This window comes from Macaca mulatta, chromosome 10 (assembly GCF_049350105.2).
Source record: "Macaca mulatta isolate MMU2019108-1 chromosome 10, T2T-MMU8v2.0, whole genome shotgun sequence".
NCBI classification, from domain to species: domain Eukaryota; kingdom Metazoa; phylum Chordata; class Mammalia; order Primates; family Cercopithecidae; genus Macaca; species Macaca mulatta.
The window spans coordinates 72,093,344-72,112,735 of record NC_133415.1 but is presented as its reverse complement, the minus strand read 5'-3'; the positions used below and the strand labels follow the sequence as shown (position 1 = coordinate 72,112,735).

Below are 19,392 nucleotides of genomic sequence, written 5' to 3'. Positions count from 1 at the left end.
CTCCCAGGGCCAAACTCATGCTAAAAGAAGCATCTACTGGTCCTAACAGTATTGTATAGGTCTAATTTATCCACTGATACACATTTTGCCAAGGATGATGATCTAATCTAATGAAGTAGGCGCCTGTCATGATAAACATCTCAGCAGTGACATAAGTAAGGGCATCATTCTGTCCTTCACAGTCTCTGGAAACTTTTCGACCCTTTCCATGCCTGATACCAACCCTTGAACTTAGGACTCTACTACTTATTACCTAGAACATACACTACAGCATTTCATATCTCTAGCCTTCACTTTATATTCCTAAATTTTGCATTTAATCAAGCCACCACCAGGCTCCCCTTCTCCCCTTCTTCTGTGCCTCTCAATTATCCACGGAATAAGGGTGAAGTCGTGCTAAGCATTAAAGATTATTTCCAGATGAGCTGAAACTACCTTTCCGGCCGCCGTTTTCATCTTTCACTAAGAACAATACACTCAGATTAAACTCGTCCCCGACAGGGTGCATGGATTCATATGCTGTTTAAGTTTTCATGATTAACCCAACCAGCAGCTACTCTCCTTCCCCAGATCACTGAAGAGTGTAGTCGTTAGGTATTACGAGACCTCTATTTATGCACCCTCCTTATCTGTTAGAGAGAGGGCTGGCATCAGCGCCTGAAAATGAGCCCCAAAGCCAAATGTATTCGGCCCCCTATTACCGGAGGATGCGCTGTATCCCGCACATCCGCTCTGCCAATGCAAGTGTTCAATAAATGCTTAATATATTCATTGATGAATGCCCCAGAGAGAAAAAATGCAGTTTGTGGGACAAGGACGAAGTCGCCTCTCAGAGATGGGGGAGTGCTGGCTCTCCTCCACCCTCCCCGCCTCCTCCAGGCCAGGGTTCCCGCCCACCCCTCACTCCTACTTTAGGAAAGGGCAGACATTGCGCATGCCCCGTATCCAGGGCCGCCTCCGGGAGCACCGCCCATGTTGCCCCGCTCCCTCCCGGTGCTCGGGCACGCGCGCTCGCTCCCGCAGAGCGTGCCCTGCGTGCGAGTGCCCGCCAAGCCCGCCGGGCGCTGGATCTCCGAGTGCCCCGGCCGGGGCCTGAGGAGCGGGCACAGGGCAAGGCGGCGGACGGCTGCGTCGCCCGAGGCGAGGAGGAGCGCGGGCGGTGAGTGAGGGCGCCGCGGGCGAGCGGGCCGGCGCCTCCGCGCGTGCGCAGCGCGGGACCGCCCGGGCAGGGGCGCGCGCCCGGCGGCCGGCCGGAGGGGCCAAGCGAAGCGAGGAGAAGCTGGGCCGGGGGGCGCAGGTCGGCCTCGGACCCAGGGGTCCGGTGGATCCCATATCCGCCCCCCGGGCTCCAGAGTCGCTCGCCGCGCGGGTTGGCTTCCCGAGGGGTTCCCAGTGGGGTGCGTCGGGCCCGTGCGGTGGTCCTGGTGCCCGGGGCGGAGGGGCAGGGCCGCCTCAGCCGAGGGACCCCGGGAGGGGCGCACGAGCCCTCCTGGCAGTGCGGACGCCCGCGGGGTGCGCGACCCCGGAGGTGGCGGAGGTCCAAGCAGGGGGCGCGGTCGGGAAGCCTTGGCGCCTAGCAGGTGGCGGGGGCCGCGCCCCTCTCCCGGGGAGGCGCGCGGTGGGAAGCGGAGCAAACTTCCCCTAAGTAACTTTCCTGAGGCGCTGCCGGCGGGGCGCGGTGAGCAGGGTCCGTGGGGGACTCCGGGGACCGACGCTCCGGGTTTGCGCGGCCTCAGGCGCCGCGGCAACCCAGCGAGTGGCGGCGGGCGATGGCGGGGGCGGCTTCCTCCTGAGGCTGGAACTCGTCCTCCGAGTTCTGAGTGGCATTCGTGGCCCGTTTGCTCTTAAAATAGACGTATAAGTTTGGTGTTCGGGAAGAAGGATGTTTGCTCTCTTGGGAAGAGAAGGCTTCTACCTCCTGGCGTTTTCAAAGAAAGTATTGTTCCGGCCTGCTGGGGATCCCTATTTATCAAGCAGCCCATTGTCCTGTGTGTGCCTGCTGAAAGCGAGCTAATTCTATTATTAGGCCTCAAAAGACCAAGGGAGATCACGGTGCTTTTTCTTTTTTAAACATTCCCCGCCACCTCGCCAAATCCTGTAATACGGCTTCCCCAAACTTGGCTGCACAGAGGAGTCGCTGGAGAGTTTTAAAACTCTTCATGCCTAATCGCACACCAGACCAATTAACACAGTGTGTTTTTTAAAGATCCCCAGGTGATCGCGCAGCCGAGTTTGGAAATACTGGTTTAATGTAAGAAAGTCAAGAGTTTAGTTTCACATAGTAAGTAGCATGCGGTTTGTAATTGGTGAGATGAAACTCAAATTCATTTTCCTAGACAGGAACTCACAAAGGGGGGTTTGTTTCCCACCAGGGAGGGCGGGAAGTGTCTCTAATGGTTCAAACTTTATGAACTATAATGTGACTCTAGCACTCAAAACAATTGTTCTAAGTGCTGTTTTGAATTTCTGTTGGGGTTACTAAGCCCGCTTTCACTGACCCCATGCCCAGCCAAAGGCTTTCCCCTTCTTTTAACCCTACCTCAGTCCTCCACTCAACCCTCCGCCAGATCCCCTGTTTTAACTTTAACCTCGGGGAGGATCTTCTTCCCCTGTAGGTTACTGGCTTTACAGGGTTACTGCGGGTTCCCATAGCAACGAGTCCTCCAGGGGAAGTGGGCGGGTCCTCTTACCCTTGGGTTTCTGAATAGGACTCTTCCTTTTCAGAAGATTTTTGAATCACCCTTTTTCATTTCTTGGCCTCAGCGCAGGTAAGGGTGAACTTATGCAGTTCCAAGATTTTCTTTCTAAGATACTTACAGATTAGTTATTAATGCCGTTGTATGGGATGGTAACTACTAGCAGCTATGTTCTTTCTTGATTTTTCATTCTTTTCCAATCCTTGCATTGATAACTTGTTTAACGGGCTTCCAAAATGAAGTGGAAACAATGTTTTCTTTTCTTCTTCTTTTTTTTTTTAGCACGTTTTCTTGGAGGTGCACATGCCTAAGAATTGTATGCACTATTTCTCTAAAGTCCTAAGTTACACCTTATATTTAAAAATTAAAGTGAAATATAACTCCACATCTGTGCGGAAAACTTTTGATAATCTGTGGCAAAAATGCTATTAGCTTTTAAATTGTTTTGTTCCTAGAAAGTACTCTGCCTGATAATCTGTGGCAAAAATGTTATTATTAGCTTTTAAATTGTTGTGTTCCTAGAAAGTACTCTGCCAACATTCTTTACAAAATATTAAAACTGCTTGTAATATTATACTTTAACAAAGGAAAGGCACAATTAGGCTACACATTCTCCTACTTACCTGCTGAAACACATGCATCCAAAGATGAACTGGAAAAAATGTTCATTTTTTTTTTAACGCTCAAAATAGGTCTTCTATAGACATCTAATTCCCTTTTGCCTTGCAAGGAACTGTTAAAACTCTTCTGAATAAAATAGTACAGAAATGGGTCATTTACACATTTGTTTTTAATTGTTTTTTTAAAAAATCTTTTAAACTTTGCTCTGTAAGTTACCAGAATTTAGTTAATTCCAAAATGCCTTTAGGATTCCAATGATTTTTGAGTTTGTGTTGGGAGTTGAAATGGTTTTCTCTTACTAAAATCTATTTTATGTGCTGTTTAAATTTCTGTTAACTGGGCTATCAAGCAAATTCTGTAAGGTGAATTTTTCCCGTTTACTATGAGAAAGGAATAGTGGTGGAAACCCCTCTCATGTGATGGACCTTGTAGTTCCAGCAGAGATGCTGGGCTGCTAAAATAGTGATCTCTCACCTAATCTTCCCTTCTTTCATCACACATTTAAAAATTACGTTTAAGCCTTTTCAATTTAGTATCTCTTTCAACGTAGTTGTCCAGTCTCAAATTCCTTGAAGGTGTGCATTAATGTACATTTATCGACATGTCCTTTGTTTATTCAAATTAAGCAAATACAGTTGAGAATTTCTCTTGTTGCTTTGTTTCCCTTAAAAAAATTAAATAAAAAAGTATTTCCTGTTGGGAGACATTTTGGGAATCACTGAAAAAAATAAAGTAAAAATCACCATCACATCATCCAGAAACAAACAACTGGTAATTAGATGATGTGCTTCCATTTTACCCTTTTTGTTTGTCTGCACAGACATACTTCTAAACAAAATTGGCTTTTAATTTTTATCTGTAGTTTTAAATATTCCTCTCATTTAGTATGAAGTAAATATTAGAGATGTTTCCTTTTTGCATAAACCCTTTGAAAATAAGGTTTTTAATGATGAGTACATGCAAGTTTATTGACCTAGTTTTCTGTTGTTTTACGTATTATTTTTATTTGTAGTGGCTGAGAATACAGTATTAAACCCTCTGGTTGCAAGTCCTACCATGGCCACTTCCTAAGTAACCTTAATTACCTCTTTAATCGCATTTCCTTGGAATAAGGGTCATGGTACCTGCACCGTAGAGTTTTGGTGAGATGGAATGAACTAAGTAGAGGAAGGCCAGCAGGGTTGACCAAAGGATGTAGGCTCAGTAAGTAAGAGTGGACACACAGGTGGAGCTGAGAAAAATGCCCTTGTCTGAAAGTTTAAGTATTTCAGACTTACTCAGGTTACATTTATAGCAGTAGAAATCCTGGGGCAGAGGTGAACTCTGTTATGAGTCTTGTGGCTTGTTGCCAAATTGCTTATGCTGTAACATTCCCTTACAGAGTGTATGGTCTACCTGTAGTGTGTCAACACTCCAGTGTTCATCATCTTTCCTGATTTTTCTATAAAAATATGATATTTTAATTTTTTTTTGGTAACTATTGAAATTGATAATCTTTTTTTTTGTTTGTTTTTCTTTTGGGAGCTCTCTCTTCTGGTATTTTGCCTACTTTACTTTTAAGTGGTGATTTTAAAAAAATGACATACCTGTTTTATATAAAAAAGATTGCACCTTTATCGTATTTTTAGTGGGTTTTTTTTTTTTTCTTCAAAGGCCATTATTTAATTCACTTTTTGGCATTTTTCAAACAATAAAATACTTTTATTTCTATGTAAACAGGTCTCTACCTTGTCCTTTATGATTTTTTTCCTTGTATTTGTTCATGCTTGGAAAGCCCAGAAAGACCCTGCAAATGGCCCCAGTGAAAAATTCAGGAGAAGCAGTAAGCAGTCAAAAGTGGCTGCCGCTGGGGAGGAAGACTAAGGCAATGAGGAAGACCACTCATTTTACAATAGGGCTTTTAGACTTTAAAACTGTATGCATGTATTAAATTTAATCATCTTTATCTGAAAGGTGAGATAAATGAAGCAACATTTTGGAAATATAGTAGATCTTTTTACATTTAATTCTATAATTGTACGTGGATATGAAGCACTCCCATACCGCTGCCTCCTCCTCCTTTTCCCTAGTTAGTGAGTTATACCAGCACTGTTTGTTAATTAGTTCCTCCTTTCTTCTTTGCTTTGTGGTCTTTATTGTTTTTTAAGATCTTGACTAACTGGGGTCTGCTTCGGTTTTAGGTCTCCTCATTTGTGTGTTGATCTCTAGTCTTAATGCCACATCTTTTTAATCATAGATTTAGAATACTTAGAAATATCTGGCAGAGCAAGTCACACTGTCCTTTTAACATTACAATTATATGCACCTGTCCTTTCAGATAAGGATTATTGTATTTAATACATGCACGGCTTTAAAAGTCTAAGAGGCTTATTGTAAAATAAATGGTCTTTCATCTGCCTCTTCTTCCCCATCTCTTACTCTCCCTCCCCAGTGGCAGCCAATTTGGACTGTTCACTGTTTCTCCTGAGTTTTTCACTGGGGCCGTTTGTAGGGTCTTCTCGGGCTGATCAGAGAGTGGTCTTCCAGTAAAGTTTTGCACTGAGGAAAGAGTGTAGGTTCCACTGGTCATGGAGGAGTCTGGCTGGGGTTTCACCATTCTCTGTGTAGTCACTTTGGAGAAGGTTCACCATGCAGACTTACCTATTTACCTACTCTTCCAAGAACAAATCTCTAGTCTTGCTGGGTTCTGGGGTTGTCTGCCAATGGTCTACAGTGAGGAGGTGGGGAAGGCATCTTGGAATTTTAGAGCTTCTCATACAGCTTTTACTAATCTTATTTTAACCCGTCGCCCTTTTACCCTCAGTCTTTTGAGTAGACTGGAGTGAGTTCTTCCCGGCTTTTCTCACTGTTAGTATAGCATTCCCTCTCTCAAGTTGGCTGAGACAGTTGCCACTTGTCCATCTACTTTCTACTTTCATGATTTGTAGTTTCTATTTCAATTCTTTAAGTCCTTGGGTCTCTATGTTTTCTAGAAAGATCCCTTACTGTCACTTAAGTGGAGTTTAGGGGAAGGGTGTAATTGGATATGTGTGTTAAATTTGCCATCTTAATCTGGAAGGCTTGGAAGATGAATCCTTAGAACTAAAAAAATATCGGATCATGTTGCATTTTGTTTGTTTGGCAAGGACTGCCATCTGTAATCAGTATTTCTTTTAAGGGTCATGAAAGATTATTCAGACCTTTTATCTCTCAGCAGAGTTGTTTTCTTCATCTGAGTCCTAATGTTTCCTGTTAGAGTTCTTAGGTATCTGTTTTTGTTACTTTGTGATGGGCTTTTCAGATTGGCTGTTGGTAGACTAAGATGGTGGTTGATTTTGGTGTATTTATTTTATAGCTGGCACTTATGCTAAAAGCTTTGCAGTTTATTTTTGTATGTTCCCAAGTTATATAATCAGTAGCAGATAATGACACTTTTATCTACTTTTAATAGTTAAAACTTTTATTTTGGTTCGGTGGCAGTTTGCATTAGATTTAGCTTTCTGTAACGTTATAACAAGTTTCTGGAACATGTTTCTGGAACATTATGGAATAGTAATGGTGGTAATGTACAAACTTGTTTTTGTTCTTTATTTTAGTAGGAGAAAGAATAGTAGAATATTGGCTTTTTGGTTTATCATAGTTCTTCATCAGGACAAAGAAAATCTGTCCTTTCATTTCCAAGTTGCCTAGAGGTAATTTTATGTTTTTAAGACATGGGAATTGAATATTAGCAAGTGATCATTAGCATCTGCAGTTTATCAACTGGTATTTCTAAAAAGTCTACTGATTTGAGTCCCAAATATTAAATTGGATCAAAATTTTTCTTATGGATGGTTCTTTAGAAAAACAAGTTGAATGCCTGGGAAGAATGAAGTATAACATATTCAATGCATGAGCATATTGTCTTGGTTGTGGTGGTATAGGAGATAGTCACTAGGGAATTTTCACAAGCAAATATTCCAAGTTATATCTGACACTCAAGTCACATCTTTACCTGTTGGCAGTATTTGATGTAATTTGTTATTCCTTCTGTTTTAATATTCTCTCTTCATTTGTTTCTTGAGGACACCACACTGTGTTGTCTTTCCTTCTATACCGCTGTCCTTCTGGTTTCTTTTCAGTTGTTTTTAAATTTGTGCTGGTTTTGTCTTTTTACCTGCCTATGAATTTAGAATGTGCCAAGGCCCCGTTCTTGCCAGCTTGTTGGCACAAATAGTCACAGGGCTTTAATAAAATACTGTGCAGCTACTTAAAACTCCTAAATGAATATTTCCACCTCAGACACCTCCAACTACTTTTTTGACTTCTTAACATGAATATGTGAAAGGTACTTCAACCTAAATATGGCCAGAACAAAATTTCTGATCTTTCTCTGCAAACCTACTCCACCTGTAGCCTGCCCCATTTTATTAGGTTGGTGCAAAAGTAATCGTGTTTTTTTGCCGTTAATGGCAAATTACTTTTGCACCAACCTAATGGGTGTTAGCTCCATTTTTTTCAGGTTATTTAAGCAAAAACAAAACAAAACAAAACGTGGAATCCTCCTGACTCTTCTCTTTCTCTCCAACTCTATTTCCAGGTTGTCAGCAAATCCTGTTCTGTCTTCAAAATGTCTCCAGAATCAGTTTAACTACTTTTCCCATCCATACTACCAGCGTCTTTATCCAAGTCTCCAGCATTTCTTTCCTGGATTATTGCTGTGGCCTCCTAACAGATCACTGGTCTCCTTTTCCTTCCCTGGCTTCTCTTTAATTTTCTATCAGCTTAACATCAGAGTGATCTTTTAAAAACACAAGTCACATTATGCTTAAAACCCTCCAGTGGCTTCCATGTCACTCAGAATAAAGTCCAGTTTTCTTACAATGATTCATAAAACCTTACATGATCTGGGCCGGGTGTGGTGGTTCACGCCTGTAATCCCAGCACTTTGGTAGGTTGGAGTGGGCAGATTGCTTGAGGTCAGGAGTTCAAGACTAGCCCAGCCAACATGGTGAAACCCCATGTCTACTAAAAATACAAAAATTAGCCGGACGTGATGGCATACACCTGTAATTCCAGCTACTCGGGAGGCTGAGGCAGGAGAATCTCTCGAACCTGGGAGGTGGAGGTTGCAGTGAGCCGAGATCGTGCCATTGCACTCCAGCCTGGGGGACAGAGTGAGACTCTGTCTCAAAACAAATAAGGAAATAAAAATTAAAAATAAAGCGCTACATGATCTGATTCTCACTAACTGACCTCTTCTCCCACTTGTCTCCCACTCAGCGCTTTCCATTCCAGCCGTCCTTACTTCCTTACTAATCCTTGAACATGGCAGGTACATTTTCATTTTAGGTCTTTGCATTGGATTTTTTCCTCTGCCTATAATATTTTATCCTACCCCCCAGCTCCCAGATATATTCATGGTCAACTCCCTCATCTCTTTCAGGTCTTCACTAAAATAGCATTTTGTCTGTGCGATTACTCTAGTTATAATTGCAATCTGCATCCCGTATGTCTCTTGCAGTGCTCTGCATTTTATTTTTCTATCGCATCTATTACCTTCTAAGTTACTATGTATTTATTTACTTATTTTTGTGAATTGCCTCTCTTTCCTACATCTGCTAGACTATAACTTCCTTGAGGGTGAGTATGTTTATTAATGTGTCCCAAGTGCCTAGCACATAGAAGATGCTCAGTAAATATTTTTTGAATAAATGAATATAGTCTGTCTTCTCCATTTTTTTCAGTGAATTTCCCATAAAGCAACATATGCATAGTGTTTTAGCATTTGTAGATCTAACATTGACTTATCCCACCAGCAAGGGAGAAGTTCAAGAACATTTGTAATTCATAATGGAGATAATAATACAGAGAGTGTTTATGAGAATTAAATAGGGTGCTCTCTGTGAAGTACTAAACTGTACTAATGGATAGGTCCAGGTCACTTAACTGACAAAAAAGCCTAACCAAATGCCCCGATTCACATCTGAATTATGTGAATTGTATTCTAGAATCTTCTCTGTTTATATTTCAGTTTTTAATCAAGAGTAGGCATGGCATCACCTGGGAGGTTTTCAAAACATACCTGGTTCCCTGGTAAATATCAGTGATATACTGTTACTATATTTTGTTTTTTAACCAGTCTGCAGTATTTTGTCCCTTAGTGTGGGCAATAACCATTTGCTCTTCCCTTTTTAATGCCTTCTTGCTGTTTGGGACATCTTTCATGGCCCTTTTAATGCCTTCTTGCTGTTTGGGACATCTTTCATGACCCCTTCTAGCCTTTTTACCTATGAGGTTCTTGCTGAAATCACTTCTAAGGTGATTTTGAAATCCTCAGAGCCACCTAGATGCATATAATTTAACCTTTTACTAAATCCACAAAATCAAAGGATCTTAGTCCTTTACCTTCAGTTTTCCAGACAAGAGAATGTTGTAGTCATCCTTACAGCAATCCTTATATCAGTCATTTTATTATTTTTAAAATACTTGATTTTTATATTTTTCATATGAATTATATTAAATAATTATTATGCCCCCTGTAGTCCTCACACAAATCTGAGAAGTGGATGAGCACTGTATTTGATCTCTTGGACACTTCTCGTTATTTTCCATGGCTCCTGTGTGTCAGACCCTTGAAGTATTTGCATTCTTTTCTGTTCTTTTTTTTCTAATTATATTTTATTTTAACTTCCAGGATACATGTGCAGGACATGAAGGTTTGTTACATAGGTAAATGTGTGCTGTGGTGGTTTGCTGCACTTATCAAGCAGTCATTTTCAAGTTTTGCTTACTGTGTTTCTAGGCTCCTTTTGTGTCCTTCAAATCCAGGAATATCTCAAAACCAGACTCCCTTTCCTTCTCTTTCTTAATAGAGCAAGAAATATTTGTAGATTTTTACTGTGCAAGCAAGTGGTGTGATTTGCAAGAAAAGAAGATGATTATTTTAGAGATTGTTTATGCAACTGAAGAATACACAATGAACAAAAACCATGATGTATGTTGTCTTTAGAAATGGATAAGCCCAATAGCTGTTACCTATACACAAAAATGTGAAAATTTTCTTCAACTCTACTGTCAAAATAATTCAAGATATACCTAGCTCCTTGTGTATATTTGATCTCTCCTTAATTTTTCTATGATGCTAGATAAGTAAGAACATTCCCCATATTTAATTAGGTGTAAACATTTTAGCAATGATTACCATGCACATTAGAAATAAAATTTCACAAGTTCCAGTGCTTTTAATGCATCTATCCTACCTGATGAATTTGCCTTGCCTTTGTAACTCTGACTAGATCTACTTTTTGTTGTCGTGAAGACTCATTCTTTTGAAAATAGTACTGTCACAAATTCATTTTATACTGAACCCTAAGTATTCAGTACTGCTGGCCAAAGCTGAATGGAAAGCATTGAGCTATGTATCTTTCTGATGATAAGTCACATTGCCCTCAGTTTAGGCCATTAATGGACAGCCCAGTTAGAAAACACATCTTGCTTAAAGTTCTACACCTGCTTTGGAGACTCTTGTAAGTATTTGTTGCCTTTGTGAGAGTTTTTGTCTTTTAATGCCACCTAATTTCTTCTACTTACCTAGTTTTTTTGAAAGCAGCGGTCTTGCCTACCCATCACCAGCAAACATACCTACTCTATAGTAAGGGACTGATTTTGGCCCTCTGCTATTATTTTGTACTTTAGGTCTCTGTGGATAGAGAAGGACTTCTAATGTAGACTGTCACCTATTTTCAGACCTTTGTTCATGGAGAATGTAGCAAAAAGTCAAATTCAATAAAGTCCATCTACTTTTTATTTATTTTTATTTATTTTTTTGAGACGGAGTGTCACTCTGTAACCCATGCTGGAGTGCGGTGGCGCCAACTCGGCTTACTGCAAGCTCCGCCTCCCGGGTTCACACCATTCTGCCTCAGCCTCCCGAGTAGCTGGGACTACAGGCGCCTGCCACCATGCCCAGCTAATTTTGTTTTTGTATTTTTAGTAGAGACGGGGTTTCACCATGTTAGCCAAGATGGTCTCAGTCTCCTGACCTGGTGATCCGCCTGCCACAGCCTCGCAAAGTGCTGGGATTACAGGCTTGAGCCACCGCACTCGGCCAAAGTCCATCTACATTTAATGTGTTGTTGGAGAATGATCTGTATTCCTAGAAAACCCGGAAATTGGTAAAATTCTTAATTGAGGTTATATCAGGTGACTTTTCCCAAAATAAATCTTATTTTCAATGGAAAAAAATGGTGAGAAGCTACCCAGAAGTCCCTCCTTCTGCTCAGGATGCAGGTTCAGGCTACAGGGAGCTGTTGGTAGCATTCTCTTGCATAGCCCCTCCCCGCTCCACCACTTAGACACCAGTGTTGGTGGAGGTGCATTCCAGAGTGCTCTGGCTCTTCCTGTGGTTTTTTCACCGTCTTTTGTGGCCTTGGGAGACAGGATGAATAAGTGCTTGAAGCTGGAGCTCATCTATTGGAGGGTGGGTTGTTACTGAAAGTGGTCGGCAGTGGAGGGAGCATGCACATGTGCAGTCACTTGTGCAGTCACTTTTGATCCCTGTGCAGCCGCAGTCAGTCTCTCATGGCGAACTTCCTCACCCCTCCCCAAGATGATTTCAGCACCTATTTAATAAATGCTGTATAATTTCTTTATTTAAATTAGTAGATTGTGTAGTTAATTTAATACCATTCAACAAGTATTTCTGTGGGATCAGTGGGGATCAGCTCACGCGTACTTGAATTTTTTTTTTTTTTTTTTTTTTTTGAGTCAGAGTCTTGCTCTGTCCCCCAGCTGGAGTGCAGTGGTACGATCTCGGCTCACTGCAAGCTCCGCCTCCTGAGTTTACTTAACGCCATTCTCCTGCCTCAGCCTCCCAAGTAGCTGGGACTACAGGCTTCCGCCACTACGCCCGGCTAATTTTTTGTGTTTTTAGTAGAGACGGGGTTTCACTGTGTTAGCCAGGATGGTCTCGATGTCCTAACCTCGTGATCCGCCCGCCTCGGCCTCCCAAAGTGCTGGGTTTACAAGCGTGAGCCACCGCGCCCGGCCGCGTACTTGAAATTTATTACTTTGTTAGCTATTTTCTCTTATCAGTGATCTCCCCAAAATGTCAGAATGAGTTCTGAGCTCTTAGCTAGCGAATATCTCCTAGCAAGTACTCAAAATCGTCACCAGGCAGTGACGGATTTGACTAGGTGGGTGTGGGTTAGGGATGTCAATATATAATGGTGTTTGGGTTGGCTTATAGGAAAATGAGATGCTCAAGATAAGGACAACCTATATTTATTTTGATTTTACGGTGTTTCTATAGTATTATATAGTTATTGAGTGTGAAGTAGTTGTGAGGATCAGAATCCTACTAAAATGTACAACCTCTTAAAATTTTTTTAAGAGTTAAGATGGGAAAGTGTTTGGAGACTAGCTCTAGTAAAAGACTTGAACAACTTGAGCATAAAGAGGCACTGATGCCCCCCCGACTGCGACCTCCCACCCGCACAGTTGAAAATCCATGTGTAACTTTTGACTCACAAATGCTTAACTGCTAAGAGCTTACTGTTGACCAGAAGTTTTATTGAGAACATAAACAGTCAACACATATTTTATATGTCATATATATTATATACTACATTCTTACAATAAACTAGGGAAAATGTTATGAAAATCATAAGGAAGTGAAAATACATTTATAGAACTGTACTGTATTCATCAATATTGTGAGTTTACATCATCTGTTTACAAGATGAGTCATCTCTCTGAAATGGTGAGTGACCACAACTACAGACCTCAATCTACCATACATATCAAGCAATTCAACTTTTTTCTTGTAATGTATTTTCTATGCTTCTTGGAAGCACTTCCAGCATCACTAGTGGCACTTTGTATGGGTCTCGTGGTGTTATTCGTGGTTTACTGTATTGCACTAAACATGATGAGAAATACGCAAGAACCACCAGAGATCACATTTTACTGCCATAAGCAATATATTGGGGAGTGAAAGTGCTCATGCTGAGATGATTAGCGTCATACGGCATTTTAGGCAGATACTGGCGACACTTGAGTTCACCACAGGAGTAACAGGAGATGGCTGTGAAATTATTACAGTAGAATAGTATGTACTACAGTTATTTTTATGCCTTTGTGATTTAATGCTGCCTTTTTACATTTGTTTACATTTCTCTGGACTGGGAATGGCACTATATACCGTCAGTATGTGTGTGCATAAATTTTGATAACTCTGATAGATGTGTGTATGTTTTGTGGTAGTAAATGATAAAACAGATTAATAGCTACATGTTTTATCCATTAACAAAATACAAAACTTAAAAAAAAAGTTTTGATATATCTAGGCTGTGCAGTTCATCGGGTTTTTTTTTGAATTGTTACACAAATCTCCCACTAATTTTCCAATATAGTTATTGAAAAAAATCTAAATATAAGTGGACCAGAGCAGTTTAAACCCATAGCATTCAAGGGTTCCCTGTATTTTTAAATGAAATGTTATTGCTGGTAGATTAAGTATTTCTTTTGGACTTTGGAGTCCTAACCTAAACTTTATTTCCAACAAATCATTTTCTTCTACTTAGTATGTAGGAATATTTTGATATTGTATAGTGTCAAATGCCATACTCTGTAGATATAATATTAAAATGGCCCTGTAGGAAGAGGCAGTTTCTGCCTGATATGTCTCTCTTTAAATGAAAGAAAAAAGTTAACAAATTATCTTAAACATTGGCAGCCATACTTGCTTTAGGAGAACACCAAAGATCGCTACCCCCGATTCTCCTAAGGAAATACGATGTAGGAGAAAGCAAATTTTCGGAGAAAGATGTTTGTTTTCTTGCTGGTTTATGTGAAGTTTGTAGGTGTACTTGTCTACCTCAAAGCTCATTTACAATATTTTTCTTAATGTCTTCAAAGAGGATGTCAATTAATACGATCTTGCACCCTGTATTCTGTGAGTTTTCTGAGGTTGGGGTATTAACGAGATGCCAACCAGTGCCATTGAACAGATGGAATAGTAGCTCTTTGACTGCTTTTAATTTTTTTTTTTTTTTCCCCCGAGACGCTCTTATTGCCCAGGCTGGAGTGCAATGGCACGATCTCGGCTTACTGTAGCCTCCACCTCCTGGGTTCAAGTGATTCTCCTGCTTCAGCATCCTGGGTAGCTGGGATTACAGGCGCCCGCCACCACGCCCAGCTAATTTTCTGTATTTTTAGTAGAGACAGTGTTTCGTCATATTGGCCAGGCTGGTCTTGAACTCCTGACCTCGGGTGATCTGCCTGCCTTGGCCTCCCAAAATGCTGGGATTACAAGCGTGAGCCACCGTTCTTAATTTTTGTGGCAGAGATTGGTTCTTGTATCCTTCATTCTGTCTGTAATGTGCAAAAATATATTTTGGAGTGAATGGTTGAGAATTGTGCTCTGAGAATTAGTTACTGTTTTCTAGGAGAATAAAAGGGAAAAAGCAGGTATGTGTAAAAACTTGGCCCTGATCTTGTATATAATTCATTAAGAATTTTTTTTTGTTGTTAATAGCTCTATGAGTCCATTCTAACACTGCTGTAAAGCAGCTACCTGAGACTGTTTAATTTATAAAGAAAAGAGGTTTAATTGGCTCACGTGTTTATAGGGGTCATATCTATTAATATTTAGTCGAAATTAAAGAAAAAAATTAAGTGTTTATTTAAAAATAAATGTTTTCATTGAAGCATATGAAGGAAATCTGGCCTCATACAGATGTATAGCTGGAAAAGAATATTTTAATAGCATTTTCAGATGATTGTGGATATTTGATACCTCACCAAAGCTTCATAAATAGTAGTTTCTTAAATTGCCATGTAGAATCTAAAACCATATCAGTGAATGTTTTGTACACTTGTTATACTTTAAATCCATTGGTCAGTCTTGTACTTTGGATCTTTTACCAATGCATGATTTTATATTGTAATTGCATTCTTATTAGAAAAGGTTGGTTCACTGAGTTATGCAAATCTTTCAAGTGTTGACACATTTCATTATACAGTATCAAAAATCATGTTCATTTAATATCACTACTCTTATCAGAACAGTCTTTTGAGTATCGGGAAGCTGTCAGGCTCGTGGTGGTGTAATCAAGGTTTCCAAATTCTAATTTTTGCTTGAAGCCTTGAATTTTATTATCAGCGATAAATATTGTCAGTTTTCCTTGCAGTGACAGGCTCACTTCATTCATTTTTGAGAAAATGTCTGCCAAATACCTTAGTCTGAATAAGCATACTTTGCTTCTTCTGTCAAGTAACAATGGTATTTCAAGAAGAAAGCTGCTGGTTTGACTTGTAACACAAATAGTTGTACACATGTTTTTTCTCAAGGAAACCATTCTATTTCAATTTCCCCAGAAATGCTTTGTGCACACTTCCCAATTTCATGATGTAGAATATTTTAAAAGTGTGTACTCAACAGCTGAAGTTTAATAAAATCAATAATTTTTACTGTTGCATCTCCCAGAGATTCCCCATGAAACAATACGTTGATTATTGCAAAGGGGAATGCACAGTAGCTATTTTGCATTTACCCAGGCCATGTTACCACTATGCCTAAATCCCCCATCATTCAGGTGTGGGTGAGGAGGACTGGGGAAAAGTAAGGTGACTTTACTGCTCCTTTGGCACTGTTCATTTTTGCTCAAGAGTCACTGGGGGACCTTCAGATGGCTTAGAAACCAACAGCATCAATAGTAAGAAAAGTTACAGAGCCAACTATGGGGCAATTTCTATGTTTTGTAGTTCCTGGAGAAACTCTTGCCTTTTCTGTTAGGAGCAAATGATCCCTATGGCAGTCTTTGTTCTGCATCACCACTAGCAGATGTTGCTGGGAGGTTGCAGAGGGATTTGGTCACTTGTTCTGCTTAGATATTTTCTTGACCAGTGCAAGTCAGAACTGCTTAAAAGGCTTCATACTTTTAATTCATATACACATCAAACGACAGGCACACATGGAATGAATTTTCCTCACCCTGCCTTCTAAGAAATATACTTTTATAGCCAGTGAATTCGTTATTGAAAAATTCAAGCAGATTTATTTATTTATTTATTTAGGCCAACATGAGTTTAAAACAGTTTGTTTACATTTTCAACACTCTTAATGGTTTTTAAAATCATTGCTGGTGGTAAAGGTTCCATAAACACACTGGCCCAGCAAGAGACTTTCCAGCTTTGGCCAAAAATAAGTTATTCCACTACTGATACCATAATTTCCATTTATTTTTACTCCTTTTTTTTTGAGACGGAGTCTCGTTCTGTAGCACAGGATGGAGTGCAATGGCGTGGTCTGTGCTCACTGCAACCTCTGCCTCCCAGGCTCAAGCTGTTCTCCTGTCTCAGCCTCCCAAGTAGCTGGGATTACAGGCACGTGCCACCATGCCTGGCTAATTGTTGTATTTGTAGTAGAGATGGGGTTTCACCACGTTGTCCAGGCTGGTCTCGAATGCCTGACCTCAGGTGATCCTCCCGGCTCGGCCTCCCAAAGTGCAAGGATTACAGGCGTGAGCCACCACACCTGGCCTGTTACTTCAATGTTGTAAGGGAATGTATAGATGGAAGTTGAGAATTCTTTATTTTTTTGTAAAAAAGTCAAGCACCTGATTACTTGTCTGATTCCTCTCGGTGAAGTGAGACACAGAGACTGACACATGTAAGCACTATACTTTTCTGCTTGTGCTTTTGCTCTGCAGTAATCTGAAATGAGACATTGCCCATCTTAGAATTGTGGTGTATTTGCAGGGGAGGCATGCATTTTCCTACTGTCCTGTACACACAAGCCCATTTTATTACTTTGTTTGAAGATTGGGTATGTCTAATGTAGTGGAAATTCATCGATTCAATGTTAAGTACAGATGAAACACATTTCAGGACCACATTAGAAAGTCTTTTTAATTATCCTTTTTTTTTTTTTTTTTTGATTATTCATATGACTGCTTTCCTCTTTTCACGTGAATTGCTGAGAATTTACAATCCTTTCCAGTTCATTAAATCATTAAAATGCTTTACTAGCACTATAAATAAATATGCCAGGCCATGAATTGAGGCTGGTTGATAAAGGCAGCTTTGTCCTGTTAATAGTTCTTGTTCCTGGTTAACCCGCACTTCCCTGTGAATATCTATATTACGTTAAATTTTAGACTTTTAATGTTGCAAAGCCTTACTCTAAGCATGTAGGGACTTGCTTTAAGTTGAGCTTTGGTGTTTACTGTTGGATTAGCTGTGAGATTAATGTAGTATTATAATACTGCATTTGTGCTTAGACATGTTCAGGAGAGCCCCAGGACACATTTAATAGGTATTCAGGTTCTTTGCCACTCTACCTAGTCTAAGCTTGCATTTCAGTCAGCTAGAAACACCGTACACCTTAGTTTCAGACCGTTTTGATCTAGGACCAGTTGCACTCCACAAGTGTGATCTAGAGTTCTCATTGGACTTGGAAGGATTGGGCTTTAACCTCCTTTTGTATAAACATTGAAAGCCAGGTGTGTGAGCATGGCACTGTTGCAAATATGGAGATGCAGTCCTCAGAGTAAGCACACTTTAATCAGGCAACATAAGGCAAGATAGAATGTGAGAAAGTACTGCAGTTGGGCATGATGAGTCTGGAAGCATCAGGAAACTTTCCTTGCTGAGGTATCCTTTGGACTGCATCTTGAAGAATGGGTGGGTAGGCTTTTGATAAGTAGGGTCGTACAGAAGAAAGCGCAGTGAGGATGGCAGGAAGCAGTGGACCATTTGTAGTGTGGGAATAGTCTGGTTTGCAGGGTGGGTGAATGAAGAAGATGAGTCAAAAGATCTAATTGTGAATTGAGCCAGGTCTTGGAGCTCTAAAATGAATTGCAAACCATGCTTCCTCTCACTGGTAAAGGTGAGGTGGAATTTCTTCCCTTTCTCTGGGGCAGATGCTTGCTTGCATTCCTGTGGCATGTAAGAAGAGACCTTCCTCAGTTTAGATGCTAGCCCCTTAGGGAAGAGCATTACAGAGTACAGTTAAGATTTGACCACATGCCTCTTTTTGTCTCATTTATGATGCTATATTTTAAATTTTACAAGAGGGTGTTACTTCAATCAAATACTGACATCACCCAGGTCTCTTAGTAGACCTGGAACTACGTAGACCTCTACTACGGAACTCTTAGTAGAAATCATGGCATTTCCACAGATGACAAGTAAAATCCTTATGCAGAGAGACCTGACTCAGGTGTAAATTGTGATCACTATTTTCAGAGATTGTCCTTCCTTGGTCTGGTTCCAGTCATCATCACCATGGATCTAGTATGAGTTCATATCTCTGCTAACTGTGGTGGAGTGGTTGCTTCTCTATGTATTATTTTTTTAAAAAAAATTAAGATACTGACAGTTGAGTTGCCACTCTTTGAAGATGTATTTTGGCTTTAATGTTTTTAATCTGTTTATTATGGTTAATGTTCATATGTATTATAAATGCTGTCCTCCCTACTGTTATGTGGTGCAGAGATTGAAGAAACTCAAATTTAAGAACACGTTTTCGTGAATAGTCCCCACTTTAAGGGAGACTTATTTTAGCATTATTTCATGAGCAGTTAGTTTATTTTACTCTAAATCTCTGGGCAGTTCAAGTACTGACCTACTTATATAGTAGCTCTTAATTAAAAAAATAATTATTTGTATTTTAGAGAATATTATTAGAGAATTGAATTATTTTGACATACTCTATTTTCTTAGTTCTAATACATGTGATCAAGCTAGGTATAGAACTGCAATTTTTATTCTGATTATAATAGCATGAGAGGTTGAAGCAACAAAGAAGTACTTTATCAGTGTCAGATTATTATTTCCTGCAGCAAATGGTGGTAGTCTGTGAATGTTACTTGGTGTTGTTATATTTAAAATTATACTAACATTTAAAGTACACTGTGCCTTTCTATTGTGTGCTTCACAACAGTTGATGGGGATTGTATACTTTTAAGCTAATTAAAAGCATAAAACGGCCAGGCGTGGTGGCTCACACCTGTAATTCCAGCACTTTGGGAGGCCTAGGCAGGTAGATCACACGAGGTCAGGAGTTTCGAAACCAGCCTGACCAACATGGTGAAACCCCATCTCTACTAAA

General features: G+C 40.3%; 1 protein-coding gene across 7 annotated transcripts in view; it reads left to right on the top strand.

The window, feature by feature from the left end:
• The first annotated feature begins 1,021 nt into the window (after positions 1–1,021).
• The window catches only part of BTBD3 (BTB domain containing 3), a 35,636-nt gene continuing 17,265 nt past the window's right edge, over positions 1,022–19,392 (top strand). For 2 of the 7 annotated variants that reach the window (XM_028828185.2, XM_001082699.5), the window contains exon 1: positions 1,022–1,159. The gene's annotated coding sequence lies outside the window, so the exon portion shown is untranslated. Of the gene's footprint in view, positions 1,160–1,206; positions 1,398–1,532; positions 1,679–2,206; positions 2,282–2,737; positions 2,769–19,392 lie in introns of those variants that run through there. The other 5 variants (XM_077949120.1, XM_077949116.1, XM_077949118.1 and 2 more) reach the window with 5 other exon arrangements.